Here is a 17318-nt window from a genome sequence, read left to right as displayed (position 1 = left end):
GCAATTTCACTATATGATTATGTATAGTGTCAGGGACAACAGAATGATTCCATATTTTTAAACATTATGAAATGAATTGCTCATGATAAGTTTGGTTACCTTGTGTCACCACAGACATTTCTTACAAGATTATTGACTATATTTCCTGTATGTTACATTCCATTCCCATGCCTTATTTTATAACTTATAACTGGAATCCTAATCCCTTCCCTGCTTTTTACACATCTCCCCTACTCCCTCCTCCTCTGGTAACCACCAGTTTCTTCTCTGTGTCTCTGAATCTATTTTCTGTCTTGTTTCCCGTGTTCTCTTACTTTATTTCTGAGGTTCCACATGTAAATAAAACTGTGTGGTATTTGTCCTTCTCTGTGTGCCTAGTTTTACTTGACATAACACCCTCTAGGTCCATCCATGTTGTCGACAGTGACAAGATTTCATTCTTTTTTATTGCTGAGTAATATTCCACTGTGTTGTGTGTGTGTGTGTGTGTGAGTTGTGTGTGTACCATTTTCTTCCTTTTGAACGTCATCTATCGATGGGCACTTAGGTTCCTTTTCATATCTTGGCTTCCCCTTGGCTGTAAAATAACGCTTCAGTGACACAGAGTGCACATATATGTTTGTGACTAGTGTTTCTTTTATTCTTAAGAAAATACCGAGAAGTGGAACTGCTGGATCATATGGTAGTTTCTTGTTTTCAGTTTTTGAGGAAACCCTCATTGTCTCCAAGTGGCTGCACCGATATACATTTTGACGAAACACCTCACGAGGGTTCCTTTTCTCTACATCCTCCCCAACATTTCTTATTGTCTTTTTAATAACAGCTACTGACAAGTTGAGGAAAGTACTTCACTGTGGTCATGATTTTCTAATCCTGAGGAGGAGATGTGAGCATCTTTTCATATGTCTATTAGCCATCTGTATCTCTTCTTTGCAGAAATGTCTATTCAGTGCTTTGCCCCATTTTAAAAATCGGGTTTTGGGTGTTTTCCCAATACATTCTATGAGTCCTTTAGCTATTTTGGATATCTACCTGTTTTCCGATGTATATCACTTGCTCATATCTTCTCCCACTCAGCAGGTTGCCTTTTTCTTTTCTTGACGGTTTCCCTTGCTGTGTAAAAGCTTTTTAGTTTGATGAACTCCCATTTGTTTATTTTTGCTTTTGCTGCTCTTGCCTGAGGAGACATGTCAAAAAACTATTGCTAAGACCTATGTCAAAGAGCGTACTGCCTACGTCTTCTTCTATGAGCTTTATGGTTTAAGGTCTAACAATTTCGTCTTTAATCTTCTATGGTTGTGGTTTATTTTTGAATGTTGTGAAGAAAGGGGTCCAGGTTTCCATAACCGTTTATTGAAGAGACAGCATTTTCTGTGATGGATGTTCTTGGCTCCTTTGTCATAGACTAATAGGCCATATGAGCGCAGGTTTATTGCTGACAGAGCATGCCCAACTGTACCCTCCATAAAGGCTGGGGTGAAGTAAGAAGACCCGGTGACTTCAGTGTCTGTCCACAGCTGGTGGCACACCAAGTCTGGATAAGGTACGTCACTGATGCTAGCCACAGTGCACTGGGGCAGGGATGGTCATCCCCACCTGGCACAAGCTCCCCAGGGTGGGATGTGATGGGCTCACTTCAGCAGCCAACCCAGGATGATCCTGCCATCCACAGTCTCTCATTTAGCCAATCATGAAGGTTTTCACTGTATATGTTACATCCCCTCCATGCCGTGCCAGGCTGGCTGTTGAGATGGGGAGGTGAGGAGGAATTGCATGGCCAGTCCCTGCCCTTGAGAGTTGAGTCATTGAGCAGAGAGGAGATCTGACACCCTTAGATGTGCTAGCGAGTACATCACTGATCCCCTGTGATGTTGTGTTGCTAGGAGACAAGAAGACTGACAAGGATCAGAGTAGATAAATGGCCATGGCCAGGGAGGGGACAGGGTACTCTGGGTCTTTGCTGTGCCAGTCCCAACTCCAGAATTACCGACAGCCTGCATGAGGGCGCCCGGAGGATGGATAGGTGGTTGTAAATGAAGATATCAGCTGTGCCACCCCATCCCCATCTCAAAGTTTATATCCCCAACCTGCCCTTTGGGTGTTGGTGATCTGGGGGGCACTTTTGGCCAGCATACTGTCCCCAGTTACAGACTAGGAGCCAGAATCCTGTGATGTGCAGAGATGTCCAGCACGTCAAATTCTAGGCCAGAGACAGAGCCATAGGAACCAACAGGCCAGAGAATACTGGATGCGAGTTGGCTTAAAGGCAGTGGCCAAATAACAAATCTGAATGTACCTGTAGCAAGCAACGATATTGAACCATTCATTTAAAGACCTTCCCACAGAGGGAAGTCCTGGGCCTCCTGGTTTCATCAGTGAAATTTATCAAAGGTTTAAAGAAGAAATAGCACCCATCCTTCACAGATTGTTCCTGAATAGACAGGAGGGAGGAGGAAACATTTCCTAATTCATCCTATAAGCACAGTATTACCCCAGTACCAAAGCCAGACTTGCCATCACCAGAAAGCTACAGACCCATATCTATCATGAATAGCGATGCATACACCCTCAACACAGCATCTGCAAACCAAATCGAGAAACATTTTGCAAAGGGCTGTGCGAGATCTTTCCCAGGATGGCAGTATTGGACCAACACTCAACTTCAGTTACGGGAAACAGCGTACTGATGTAATGAAGGACGGAAACCACCTGCCATCTTGACAGACAAAGAAAAAGCATTTGACACAGTTCAAGACCCGTTCAGGACAAATAAGTAAATAACTAAATCAATAAACACGGTCAACCATCTCGGGATAGAAGGGGTCGTCGTTGCCGTGTGAAGAACATCCGTGAGAAACATCCAGCTCTCGTCACATCACATCTAGTAGAGTCTGAGTGAATGCTTGCCTCTTGAGATCCAGACCAGGACAGGAGGTCTGCTTCAACCACCTCTATTCCACACTGACTGAAGGGTCTAGCCTGTGCACCGTGCAAAAGAAGAAATGAAATCATGGAGAAATGAGAAATGAATCCCATGTCCACACAAATACTTGTCCTTCGATGTCTTTCACAGCAGCACTGTCTGTAATCTCCAAATAGTGGAGCAGCCTAAAAGCCTGTCAGCTGGAGAGTGGTAAACAGAGTATTCTTAGCCATTCAGTGGAAGAGCACAGATGGATGAAAAGTGATGAACTTCTGCTTTCTGCTGCCTCATGGGTGAGCCTCCAAAGCACTGTGCTAAGTGAAAGAACCCAGACACAAAAGGCCACTTCCTGCAGGAGTCCGTTGTTGTGAAATGCCCACAAAGGGCAAATCTACAGAGACAGAAATTAGATGAGAGGATGCCTGGGCCTGCAGGTCCTGTTGGGGATTGACTGCTGATGGGTACATGGAACCTTTTAGTGGTGCTGGCAGTGTTCCACAAGTGCACTGTGGTGGTGGTTGCACCACTGTGTGAAGTTACTAAAAGTCACTGCCCTGGAAGTGATGGGTGTGATTTGTGGTGTGTAACTATACCTCAGTAAAGCAGTTTAGGAAGGTAATGCAGATGTCCAATGAGACATGGAGGGAAAGATATGCCATTGCTTCTGTAACAACGAGGAGGGCCCTGCTCCTTCCACGTTCTGGGTCCGGCCTCCTCCACATGTGCTAGATGCTCCCTCCAGAGACAGTCGCTGTGCACGTCAGGACGGAATCCCCAGTGAGCACACACGTCTAGTGTGTCTCTGTGTTTACGCACAGGCGCCCATTGTGTGACCACAAGTCAGTGGCTCTGGACAGGCTCCTAGAACCCACCCTGCATCTGAAATTCTACTTTGTTGTTTTCCCATCCTTCTCAAATCACGTGGACCCAGCTTCCATTTCCCAGATTCAGTAACGGATCTCAGCCCTTAGCTGCAACCTCTGGTCACAGGAATACCTGTTAACCTGGTGTGACGGCCCCTTCCTGATCTCAGCAACCCAGGAGGGATGCTCAGCAGAGCAGTAACCAAGACAACGGAACTCCATCCATCCTCCTTCTGCTGCCAGGAGTGAGGTGCGTTCCCTCCCATCCATCTATCTGCCTGAGTGTCTGGTAAGGAAGGGGACTTGGGGGCATAACACACCACTGAGTCATTGAAATTGTTCTAAATATGGCTGTGAATAAATATGTCAAAATACCGCTCAGAAGGGAAGACACATAATTTTTAAAAAAATTTGCTTTAGTAGCAAACATGGCTCTTCAGTTCAGGATTCTATTTAAAACCAGGAAAGGTGAAGCATCATGGGATTGTGCTTCTCAACCTAAACTATGCATCAATTCTCTCCTGGAGAGGCTTTAGAAGAGCTGATGCTGGCAGGACATCCCCAGAGGGTCTGAAGTAGTAGGTCTGGAATGTGGCCCTGGCGTGAGCATTATCTGAAAAAGTTCTCTTATGAAAGCCGAGCTTGCAGCTGTGGAAACTGAACCCATTCTTACAGAAGGAAATCGAAGATCAAAAATGTGTGACTCCTCTCTACAGTGAAAGCATGTTTTCATCATGACCCGCTATACTTGACAGCTATCTTAGGCTGAGGAAAGGGACAACTTGCCCAAATTAATACTGGTTTGAAAACTGACCTTGTGCTTGCTCTGCTGCGTGTTCCTGAATCCAAAGTTTTACAGTTGAAACCCTGCTGTTGTTAGTGAAACTCAGTACGTTTTAGTTCTTGTCAGGATCCCTTGTGCCTAGTTAGTTGAATACATTTCTAAAACACTGTGGAGATAACGTCATTCGACAGATCAGAATAGTACATCAAAGATTAAAGATGGCTGAGAATTGTAGCTGCTGATGTTGATGTACGAGGATCTGCTGTCAGCGTATCTGCTGCCTGCGCTCAGTTGCCGTTTTAAACTGTTTCCTGTGTTATCAAATTAACTCCTGTGCTCAGATGAAGACCAAATCGGAACGGGATGCTTATTGGGAAAAATACAGTTAAGCAATCCCTTGTTTGGTGCACACCCATGAAGACCCACCTCCCTAAACGTTCCTTAGGGATCTCTTCCGGATATCCTTTGGCACATTCCCCAGCGATGGGCTTGCACTGCTGTGTCCTGACTCATCGTCTTGTTAAAGACAGGGCTTTCAACCTCTCAGGTGCATTACAGCGCCCGGGTTCTCTCGGAGATCCAAAAGAGGGTGAAGGCCCGAGCTCAGGACACCTTCAGAGCGTGTCTGCAGGAACAGGGCCTCTCAGAGGAACCCATCCCCACCTGTGGCAACAGGAAGATCTCATGTCAGCCTTTTCCAGAGCAGCTCCAGGGGAGTCATGGCACAGTGAAGATCACAGCCAGCAGCATGCCCGGGATTGTGGTTTAAGGAACTGGGTGGATGGCAGTGCCCATCCATGAGACAGGAAACGTTGGCCTGGGGCTACTAGCAGGCCTGCAGGGCTTATGGGACAACTGAGTGCAGATGCCCCATACATCTGGCCTGTGGGGAACCTGGGGCCCAGCTGAGACGTTAGGTAGATTTAGTGATAGGAAAAGCCAACAGCATACAGGGGGATACTGATGAAAACAAGTCAGATGGGTAAAAGCTCTGGGGAGTGACGTGGTCACCCAAGGATCATGTACGGAGTGGAAGAGCACAGGGCAGAGGTTGGAAACCAGAGGAAAACAAAGCCCAAGATTTAGGAGGGGATCAAAGTAAATGGACAGATAAGGAGACTTAGAAGTAATGGCCTGAGAGGTATGGGGAAAGCCAGGGTGGGCTGCTGTCACAGACTCTGACCAAGGAAAAGTGGTTTTGAAAACGGAATGTGTCTGTGGCCAATACAGCACTGGGTACTATGGTTGGCCCACGGAGCTCTTGGGAGACGTTAGCAAGGGGATGTTCTGTGGATGGGCACATGGCGGAGGAATCGAGAGGTAACCAGATAAGGATGGTCCTGGAGTCTGTACTTTCAAGAAGCATGGCTTGAAAGGAACCAAAGACGCACGGTATTGGAAGTAGCGGGCTGTGTGCTCGCAGGGTGTGCTCTCCTCTCCTGGCTCGGCTCCACCTGGTGATGCTGACCTGCACCGCCCGTGGGTGGGGGTGGTGAAACTTGCATTTTTGTCTCCCTCCTCTTGCTGTGGGCCCGGTCCTCCCTGGCTGACTGAGCCTCAGCCACCCTTCTGGCATGTGCAGACCCCTCTGAATCTGGGTCTGATCGTCCAGCCCATCCCCGGGCAGGGACGTCCACTCCTCATTCTCAGCCGCAAGGTCCCCTAGCCCATTGCCTGCTTAGGCTTCGTCTGGATTCAGTCCTTTTCCACATTTCTGCCACGGGTGATGCAGAGCCCTCCCTTGGATCTCACCTGCACCGCAGCAGGAACCAAGATCAGCTCCAGAAAATGAAATTCCTAAACTGCAGCCACCCTTCTGCCCAAAGCCTCCGTTGGGTCATTGTACAGTGTGCCCCCTGTGAGTCCCAAGTGTGAATGGGGTGGAACCCTCCTTTCCCTGGTGTTCCTCTTCATTTCTTGTCACACCTCCCTTGTCTGAGCTCTCTCACCTCTGCCTGCCACTGCCTCTGTGGGCCGTTCCCCCGCTGTGACTGGGACGCTCTTTCCTTTGGCTTGTCTTTCATTTGACCCAAGACTTCCCAAACAATATCCAGGTGTAGAATGTGTACCTTGTCGAGTACATCTAGGAGACGCTGTTGTCACATAAGCCCCACGCCCCTGAACTATAAAAAAACAGAGGGATAAAGAACACAAGAGTCAAATATGCCAAAGGTGCCTGAGATGTTGGCTAAGATGAGCACTGAAGAGTGTCTGTGGGATCAGGAAGTATGGATATTAATGATGGCCATGACGAGACCAGTTACAGGGGAGTGACTGGGACAAAAGCTCCACGGAAGGGGGCTGAGGAGAGAATATCTCAGCAGAATTTGAAGCAGTTTTGCTTTGAAGCGCAACCGGTAATGTGCCAGTAGCTGCAGAATAGGGTGGTGGAAGACGGTGGGTTTCCCCCTGTGCTGTGGAATGCTCCGATGTAGAGGGAGCAGGTGCTGGTTCAGGAGAGAGGAATGATAACTGCAGGTGCAAAGTCCCTGAGAAGGTGCAAGGCATGGGATCCCGGGCAGAGGTGAGGGGCTGGGTGCAGTCAGGAGCAGGCGTGGAGAGGGGCAGCAGAGTGCCAGGGCAGAAACATGCAGATCGGGGCTGGGAAACTTGAGAAATCCCACGGGGTTGCTGCGGTATTCTCCACGAATTATTAGTGGGTGGAGCTGGTGGTCATTAGCATGGAGGAAGGTTACTAGTGTGTAGTGTAGGAGTGTAGCTAGGTGACATGAAACTGAACAGCGGTCTACTCCCGCCATGGATTCAAGAGAAAATACTTCTGTAAAGTTGTAAAGCTTTCTCCTCGATGCTCAGGTGCTGAGACACAGGCAAGGAGTGGGCAGGCAGGCCGGTGCAAGGAGCCCAAGAGGTGTGTTTTCGGGGAGAGGTGTGTTTGCTGGGGACAGCTTCCAGCCCTGGCTCAGCCTATCCAGGAGGGCCTGGTGCATGCTGGGAAAGGACGCGTGGTCGGTGAGCTGGACATCTCCGGGAGGTTGTGGTATCAGTGCACTGGCACTAGTGCGAAGGAGCTGGAGGACAGGACGTCATGTTGAGGGTGATGACAGGGAGGAAGGCTGGAAACAGGACAGCATGAGGGGCGTGGTCTTTCCTGATGCCCGGGGCGGGACCGTGGGCAGAGGGATGCTCCGGTGGGGAGGAAGGGAACATCGCTAAGGACGGAGAGTCTCCGGGGTGACCGGGTGAGCCTCGTGGGCACTGAGGACGGATCAGAAGACTGAGGCCTGAGAGAACAGTGAGTGTACCACGGGAGGAACGCGTTCACAGGCCGGGGGTGGGAGGGAGGAGAATGGACAGGGGACTTGTAACGTCCCCGCACGTGGGGGGCTTCGGCAGTGGGCGACAGGACCCGGACGTCACCGGTCAGGTTCAGTGGAGAGTTCGAAACGCGGTTCCCTAGAAAACTCCCAGCCGACCAGGGCCAGGAGACTGGCACGGTCCTCACTGGGTGGCTGCGCGCAGGCCCAGAGCCAGACAGTCGGAGTTCAGCCCTGTCCACCAAGCTCAGGATCTCCCCGGATACCCTGACTTCCAGCCCGTGTTGCTATGGTCCCGCGGACTCGCTGTCCAGGAGTGGTTTGGCCGGACCCGGTCGAGAGATTCCGTTCCTTTCTCTGGGCCTTACGGGCATCCCCCTTAACTTTGGCATCCACGCTGTCCAGTCCTCTGCGCGAAAACCCAGCAGAAACGATGACTTTTCTTCCGGGCTTGCGGCGTTTTGGTTTCTGTGGCCAGCAGGTGGCAGTGTTGCTCCACAGTGTCGCCGGGCCGGTTTTTCCTCTGCTCTTGCGCTTTAATAAAACAACAGGAAGCCTTTTCCTACAAGAAGCTGCTGGTTTGTTTGTTTTGTTTTGTTTTTTCTCCGCTTGTGTCAGTTGGCTGATTCAATCTACATCTGAGCCCTTCAGAGAGCCCGTTGTGAGAACTTTCACCGGACCCATTGACACTTAAAATTACAATAAAATATAAGCTGACATAGTGTTTATATTCTTTGCAGCCAAAGATGGAGAAGCTCTATACAGTCAACAGAAACAAGACCAGGAGCTGACTGTGGCTCAGATCATGAACTTCTAATTGCCAAATTCAGACTGAAATTGAAGAAAGTAGGGAAAACCACTAGACCGTTCAGGTATGACCTAAATCAAATCCCTTATGATTATACCGGAAAAGCAATGGCACCCCACTCCAGTACTCTTGCCTGGAAAATCCCATGGATGGAGGAGCCTAGTAGGCTGCAGTCCATGGGGTCACGAAGAGTCGGACACCACTGAGCGACTTCACTTTCACTTTTCACTTTCATGCATTGGAGAATGAAATGGCAACCCACTCCAATGTTCTTGCCTGAAGAATCCCAGGGACAGCGGAGCCTGGTGGGCTGCCGTCTATGGGGTCACACAGAGTTGAACGCGACGGAAGTGACTTAGCATAGCATAGCATAGCATATGATTATACAGTGGAATTGAGAAATAGATTTAAGGGACTAGATCTGATAGATAGAGTGCCTGATGAACTATGGACTGAGGTTCGTGACATGTACAGGAGACAGGATGAACACCATCCCCATGGAAAAGAAGTGCAAAAAAGCAAAATGGCTGTCTGGGGAGGCCTTACAAATAGCTGTGAAAATAAGAGAAGCGAAAAGGAAAGGGGAAAAGGAAAGATATAAGCATCTGAATGCAAGTTCCAAAGAATAGCAAGAAGAGATAAGAAAGCCTTCCTCAGCGATCAATGCAAAGAAATAGAGGAAAACAACAGAATGGGAAAGACTAGAGATATCTTCAAGAAAATGAGAGATACCAAGGGAACATTTCATGCAAAGATGAGCTCATAAAGGACAGAAATGGTATGGACCTAACAGAAGCAGAAGATATTAAGCAGAGGTGGCAAGAATACACAAGAGATCTGTACAAAAAAGATCTTCACAACCCAGATAATCACGATGGTGTGTTCACTCACCTAGAGCCACACATCTTGGAATGTGAAGTCAAGTGGGCCTTAGAAAGCATCACTACGAACAAAGCTAGTGGAGGTGATGGAATTCCAGTTGAGCTATTTCAAATCCTGAAAGATGATGCTGTGAAAGTGCTGCACTCACTATGCCAGCAAATTTGGAAAACTCAGCAGTGGCCACAGGACTGGAAAAGTCAGTTTTCATTCCAATCCCAAAGAAAGGCAATGCCAAAGAATGCTCAAACTACCACACAATTGCACTCATCTCACATGCTAGTAAAGTAATGCTCAAAATTCTCCAAGCCAGGCTTCAGCAATACGTGAACCGTGAACTTCCAGATGTTCAAGCTCGTTTTAGAAAAGGCAGAGGAACCAGAGACCAAATTGCCAACATCCGCTGGATCATCGAAAAAGCAAGAGAGTTCCAGAAAAACATCTGTTTCTGCTTTATTGACTATGGCCAAAGCCTTTTGACTGTGTGGGTCACAATCAACTGTGGAAAATTCTGAAAGATATGGGAATACCAGACCATCTGACCTGCCTCTTGAGAAATTTGTATGCAGGTCAGGAAGCAACAGTTAGAACTGGACATGGAACAACAGACGGGTTCCAAATAGGAAAAGGAGTACGTCAAGGCTGTATATTGTCACCCTGTTTATTTAACTTATATGCAGAGTACATCATGAGAAATGCTGGGCTGGAAGAAGCACAAGCTGGAACCAAGATTGCCAGGAGAAATATCAATAACCTCAGATATGCAGATGACACCACCCTTATGGCAGAAAGTGAAGAGGAACTAAAAAGCCTCTTGATGAAGGTGAAAGAGTAGAGTGAAAAAGTTGGCTTAAAACCCAACATTCAGAAAACGAAGATCATGGCATCCGGTCCCATCACTTCATGGGAAATAGATGGGGAAACAGTGGAAACAGTGTCAGACTTTTTTTGGGAGGGGGGCTCCAAAATCACTTCAGATGGTCACTGCAGCCATGAAATTAAAAGACGCTTACTCCTTGAAGAAAAGTTATGACCAACCTAGATAGCATATTGAAAAGCAGAGACATTACTTTGCCAACAGACGTCCGTTTAGTCAAGGCTATGGTTTTTCCAGTAGTCATGTATGGATGTAAGAGTTGGACTGTGAGGAAAGCTGAACGCCAAAGAATTGATGCTTTTGAAATGTGGTGTTGGAGAAGACTCTTGAGAGTCCCTTGGAAGGCAAGGAGATCGAACCAGTCCATTCTGAAGGAGATCAGCCCTGAGTTGGCCACCTCATGCGAAGAGTTGGCTCATTGGAAAAGACTCTGATGCTGGGAGGGATTGGGAGCAGGAGGAGAAGGGGACAACAGAGGATGAGATGGCTGGATGGCATCACTGATTCGATGGACTTGAGTCTGAGTGAACTCTGGGAGTTGGTGATGGACAGGGAGGCCTGGCATGCTGCGATTCATGGGGTCGCAAAGAGTTGGACACAACTGAGCGACTGAACTGAACTGAGTGAATGATAGTCCACGGAGTGGTCACCCTTGTCTTGCTTCGGATCTTTGAGGAATTCCTGTATGTTTAAAGAGATCTTTATTATGACAGTGAGTTTTGACTTCAAAATCATTACGTGAAGTGAAAGTGAAAGTGACTAAGTCCTGTCTGATTCTTTAAGACCCCTTGGAATGTAGCCTGCCAGGCTCCTCTGCCCATGGGATTCTCCAGGCAAGAATAATGGAGTGGGTTGCCATTTCCTTCTCCAGAGGATCTTCCCAACCCAGCCATTGAATCTGGCTATCCTGCACTGCAGGCTGACTCCTTACCATCTGAGCCACCTACAATAATAACATAACATGCACAAGTGCCGAGCTAAGATCCTGCTGGGTAATTGATGCTGGACACCACCCAAGAAGCAAATGCTACTACTGCCCTCACTTTATGCCTTTGGGACCTGTGGCACACAGAGGAAGAGTCAGCTCTCCAGGTTCTCAGGGTTCTTCAGAGATGTCCCTATGTTCAGGTCTCAAGGCTGTCAGATTGTAGCTTGCACACTGGTTTGCAGGATACATTCCCCTCCCCAGTGGAAGAGTGAAAGAAAATGCTCACTGGGATCGAGGGTAAGACAGCCTGCAATGCTTCGAAAGACTGACTGCAGGAGAAGGGGATGACAAAGGACAAGATGGTTGGATCGCATCACTGACTCAATGGACAGGAGTCTGAGCAAGCTCCGGGAGATGGTGAAGGACAGGGAAGCCTCCTGAGGTGCTGCATGCAGTTATGGGGTCGCAAAGAGTTGGACACGGCCAAAGGACTGAAAACCAACAATAACACATTTATTACAATGAGATACTAAATGAAAGGGGGTGGAGAGGGAAACTACATAGAAAAAGACTCATCCATTCTATCAAGATTATGACATGATAACACATTTATAATGCAAAGCACCTGGAAGTAATCACCTGTTACAGAGTACAAGTTGCTCAGCTCACTGCAAGGTGGGTCCGGAAGGGACTTTAATCCAGAGTCGACTGACAGAGAAGAGGGCAGGGTAGTGACCCAAAATAACCATCTTGTTGGGGCCAGGTTGGACAGGACCCGGACATCACGGATCAAGTCCTTCAGTGGAGAGTTCCAAGCAGTTTCCGGGAGAAATCTCCCAGCAGACAGAGGCTGGGAGACTGGCACTGACCTCACTGCTCCCCGGGGCAGGCCCAGAACCAGCCCTCAGCAACCCCGGATATTCCTGGACCTCCTGACTTCTTGCCCGCCTCGCTGTGGTTCTGTGGGCGGGTCGAGCGGAACTCGCGCGGTCCAGGGGCGGTTGGCCCGGGCCCCTTCGAGAGGTTCCCTTTCTTTCTCTGGTCCTCAGGGGCATCCCCCATAAGTCCTCTGCCCGAAAACCGAGCGGGAAGGATCGATTTTCTTCCGGGCTTGCTGGCAGTTTGGTTTCTGTGGTCTGCAGGGGGCAGTGTTGCTCCGCGGAGCTGCTTGCCCGTTTCTCCCCCGCCCGTCCGGTTTGAAAAAAGGTCTCAAAGCCTTTTGTGGTAATCAGCGGCGGATTTTCTTTCTGTGCTTGTGCCGGTTGGCTGGCTGGAAGTGCTGAGGCAAATGCTGAGACACACATTAAGCAAACTGACAAGTTAACAACAGAGAGAAAATGTTAAGCAGGTCAAGGGAAAAGTAGCAAATAACATCGGAGGGAATCCTAATAAGATGAGGAGCTGATTTCTCAGCAGAAACTCTGCAGGCCAGAAGGGCATGGCATGATGTATTTAAAGTGGTGAAAGGGAAAAACCTACAAACAAAAATACTCTACCAAGCAAGGCTCTTCTTTCAGATTCAACAGAGTAATCAAAACACAGGCAAAGGCTCAGAATTCAACAGTACCACACCAGCTTTACAACAAAGACTAAGGTAACATTGCTCCCCTGTCCCTGGAATTCTCCAGGCAAGAACACTGGAGTCGGTTGCCATTTCCTTCTCCAATGCATGAAAGTAAAAAGTGACAGTGAAGTCGCTCAGTCTGTTCGACTCTAAGGGACCCCATGAACTGCAGCCTACCTGGCTGCTCTGTCCATGGATTTTCCAGGCAAGAGTACTCTAGGCAAGAACAAAAGAAAGACCAATGGAACACAATAGGAAGCCCAGAGATAGACCCATGCACCTATGGGGCACTCATCTATACCAAGGAGGTAAGAATGTACAATGGAGAAAAGACAGCATCTTCAATAAGTGGTGCTGTGAAAATTAGACAGTAACATGTAAAAGAATGAAATTAGAATACTTCCTAACACAAAAGGGGGGGGGAAACCCTCAAAATCAATTAAAGACCAAATGTAAGGCCAGATACTATAAAATTCTTAGAGGGAGGCATAGGAAAGGCTCAGAGAAATTAGTCTGGTGTGGTACTGTGTAAAAGAGTCAGACTCGACTAAGCGACTGAACTGAACTGAACTTGCTGTGTAAAATACTGTAAGTATAATTAGCTCCCATTTCTTTATTTTTATTTTATTTCCATTAATGGAAAGAGAATGTTGCTAAATTTTTTGTTAGAGTGTTCTGCCCATGAGTTCCTCTAAGAGTTTTATAGTATCTGGCCTTACATTTGGTCTTAATTGATTTTGAGTCCCCCCCCCCCCCGTGGTGTTAGGAAGTATTCTAATTTCATTCTTTTACATGTTACTAATTTTCACAGCACCACTTACTGAAGATGCTGTCTTTTCTCCATTGTACATTCTTACCTCCTTGGGTATAGATGAGGTGCCCCACAGGTGCATGGGTCTATCTCTGGGCTTCCTATTGTGTTCCATTGGTCTTTCTTTTTGTTCTTGCCTAGAGATGTTACCTTAGTCTTTGTTGTAAAGCTGGTGTGGTACTACTGAATTCTGAGCCTTTGCCTGTGTTTTGATTACTCTGTTGAATCTGAAAGAAGAGCCTTGCTTGGTAGAGTATTTTTGATTGTAGGTTTTTCCCTTTCACCACTTTAAATACATCATGCCACGCCCTTCTGGCCTGCAGAGTTTCTGCTGAGAAATCAGCTCCTCATCTTATTAGGATTCCCTCCGACGTTATTTGCTACTTTTCCTTTGACCTGCTTAACATTTTCTCTCTGTTGTTAACTTGTCAGTTTGCTTAATGTGTGTCTCAGCATTTGCCTCAGCACTTCCAGCCAGCCAACCGGCACAAGCACAGAAAGAAAATCCGCCGCTGATTACCACAAAAGGCTTTGAGACCTTTTTTCAAACCGGACGGGCGGGGGAGAAACGGGCAAGCAGCTCCGCGGAGCAACACTGCCCCCTGCAGACCACAGAAACCAAACTGCCAGCAAGCCCGGAAGAAAATCGATCCTTCCCGCTCGGTTTTCGGGCAGAGGACTTATGGGGGATGCCCCTGAGGACCAGAGAAAGAAAGGGAACCTCTCGAAGGGGCCCGGGCCAACCGCCCCTGGACCGCGCGAGTTCCGCTCGACCCGCCCACAGAACCACAGCGAGGCGGGCAAGAAGTCAGGAGGTCCAGGAATATCCGGGGTTGCTGAGGGCTGGTTCTGGGCCTGCCCCGGGGAGCAGTGAGGTCAGTGCCAGTCTCCCAGCCTCTGTCTGCTGGGAGATTTCTCCCCGAAACTGCTTGGAACTTTCCACTGAGGACTTGATCCCTGCTGTCCGGGTCGTGTCTAACCTGGCCCCAACAAGATGGTTATTTTGGGTCACTACCCTGCCCTCTTCTCTGTCAGTCGACTCTGGATTAAAGTCCCTTCCTGATTCACCTTGCAGTGAGCTGAGCAACTTGTACTCCATAACAGCTGATTACTTCCAGGTGCTTTGCATTATAAATGTGTTATCATGTCATAATCTTGATAGAATGGATGAGTTGTTTTCTATGTAGTTTCCCTCCCCGCCCCCTTTCATTTAGTATCTCATTGTAATAAATATGTTACTGTTGGTTTTCAGTCCGTCGGCCATGTCAGACTCTTTGCGACCCCATAACTGCATGCAGCACGTCAGGAGGCTTCCCTGTCCTTCACCATCTCCCGGAGCTTGCTCAGACTCCTGTCCATTGAGTCAGTGATGCCATCCAACCATCTTGTCCTCTGTCATCCCCTTCTCCCTGCAGTCAGTCTTTCGAAGCATTGCAGGCTGTCTTACCCTCGATCCCAGTGAGCATTTTCTTTCACTCTTCCACTGGGGAGGGGAATGTATCCTGCAAACCAGTGTGCAAGCTACAATCTGACAGCCTTGAGACCTGAACATAGGGACATCTCTGAAGAACCCTGAGAACCTGGAGAGCTGACTCTTCCTCTGTGTGCCACAGGTCCCAAAGGCATAAAGTGAGGGCAGTAGTAGCATTTGCTTCTTGGGTGGTGTCCAGCATCAATTACCCAGCAGGATCTTAGCTCGGCACTTGTGCATGTTATGTTATTATTGTAGGTGGCTCAGATGGTAAGGAGTCAGCCTGCAGTGCAGGATAGCCAGATTCAATGGCTGGGTTGGGAAGATCCTCTGGAGAAGGAAATGGCAACCCACTCCATTATTCTTGCCTGGAGAATCCCATGGGCAGAGGAGCCTGGCAGGCTACATTCCAAGGGGTCTTAAAGAATCAGACACGTCTGAGCCACTTTCACTTCCACTTCACGTAATGATTTTGAAGTCAAAACTCACTGTCATAATAAAGTTCTCTTTAAACATACAGGAATTCCTCAACGATCCGAAGCAAGACAAGGGTGAACACTCCCTCCACTACCATTCACTATGTCAGCTTATATTATTTTATTGTAATTTTAAGTGTCAGTGGGTCCGGTGAAAGTTCTCACAACGGGCTCTCTGAAGGCTCAGATGCAGTTTGAATCAGCCAACCGGCACAAGCGGAGGAAAACAAAACAAAACCAGCCGCTGCTTGTGGGAAAAGGCTTCCTGTCATTTTATTAAAGCGCGACAGCAGCAGGAAAAACCGGCCCGGCGACACTGTGGAGCAACACTGCCACCTGCAGGCCACAGAAACCAAAACGCCGCAAGCCCGGAAGAAAAGTCATCGTTTCTGCTGGGTTTTCGTGCAGAGGACTGGACAGCGTGGATGCCAAAGTTAAGGGGGATGCCCGTAAGGACCAGAGAAAGGAAGGGAATCTCTGGACGGGGTCCGGCCAAACCATCCCTGGACAGCGAGCCGTCCGCGGGACCATAGCAACAGGGGCTGGAAGTCAGGGTGTCCGGGAAGATCCTGAGCTTGGTGGGCGGGGCTGAACTCCGATTGGCTGGCTCTGGGCCTGCGCGCAGCCACCCAGTGAGGCCCGTGCCAGTCTCCTGGCCCTGGTCGGCTGGGAGTTTTCTCGGAGACCGCGTTTCGAACTCTCCACTGAACCTGACCGGTGACGTCCGGGTCCTGTCGCCCACTACCGAAGCCCCCCACGTGCGGGGACGTTACAAGTGCCCTGTCCATTCTCCTCCCTCCCACCCCCGGCCTGTGAACGCGTTCCTCCCGTGGTACACTCACTGTTCTCTCAGGCCTCACTCTTCTGATCCGTCCTCAGTGCCCACGAGGCTCACCCGGTCACCCCGGAGACTCTCCGTCCTTAGCGATGTTCCCTTCCTCCCCACCGGAGCATCCCTCTGCCCACGGTCCCGCCCCGGGCATCAGGAAAGACCACGCCCCTCATGCTGTCCTGTTTCCAGCCTTCCTCCCTGTCATCACCCTCAACATGACGTCCTGTCCTCCAGCTCCTTCGCACTAGTGCCAGTGCACTGATACCACAACCTCCCGGAGATGTCCAGCTCACCGACCACGCGTCCTTTCCCAGCATGCACCAGGCCCTCCTGGATAGGCTGAGCCAGGGCTGGAAGCTGTCCCCGGCGAACACACCTCTCCCTGACAAACACACCTCTTGGGCTCCTTGCACCCTCCTGCCTGCCCACTCCCTGCCTGTGTCTGTGCACCTGAGCATCTAGGAGAAAACTTTACAACTTTACAGAAGTATTTTCTCTTGAATCCATGGCGGGAGTAGACCGCTGTTCAGTTTCATGTCACCTAGCTACACTCCTAGACTACACACTAGTAACCTTCCTCCATGCTAATGACCACCAGCTCCACCCACTAATAATTCGTGGAGAATACCGCAGCAACCCCGTGGGATTTCTCAAGTTTCCCAGCCCCGATCTGCATGTTTCTGCCCTGGCACTCTGCTGCCCCTCTCCACGCCTGCTCCTGACTGCACCCAGCCCCTCACCTCTGCCCGGGATCCCATGCCTTGCACCTTCTCAGGGACTTTGCACCTGCAGTTATCATTCCTCTCTCCTGAACCAGCACCTGCTCC

General features: G+C 49.1%; 1 protein-coding gene and 2 long non-coding RNA genes across 3 annotated transcripts in view; all 3 read left to right on the top strand.

The window, feature by feature from the left end:
- Positions 1-17318, top strand: part of LOC100296695 (X antigen family member 5) — a 265171-nt gene that overhangs the window by 194054 nt on the left and 53799 nt on the right. The gene's annotated exons all lie outside the window — the stretch shown is intronic.
- Positions 1354-4162, top strand: LOC112445439 (uncharacterized). The gene is made up of 2 exons (XR_003033684.2): positions 1354-1543; positions 2145-4162. It is a non-coding gene; the product is annotated as an uncharacterized lncRNA (long non-coding RNA).
- LOC132344748 (uncharacterized) lies at positions 6030-11164 on the top strand. Its single transcript, XR_009493697.1, has 2 exons — positions 6030-7823; positions 8586-11164. It is a non-coding gene; the product is annotated as an uncharacterized lncRNA (long non-coding RNA).

Source organism: Bos taurus, unplaced genomic scaffold (assembly GCF_002263795.3).
Source record: "Bos taurus isolate L1 Dominette 01449 registration number 42190680 breed Hereford unplaced genomic scaffold, ARS-UCD2.0 Leftover_ScbfJmS_1396, whole genome shotgun sequence".
Classification (NCBI taxonomy): Eukaryota; Metazoa; Chordata; class Mammalia; order Artiodactyla; family Bovidae; genus Bos; species Bos taurus.
Note: the sequence above shows the minus strand (reverse complement) of the source record. Positions and strands in the feature narration are given on the sequence as shown.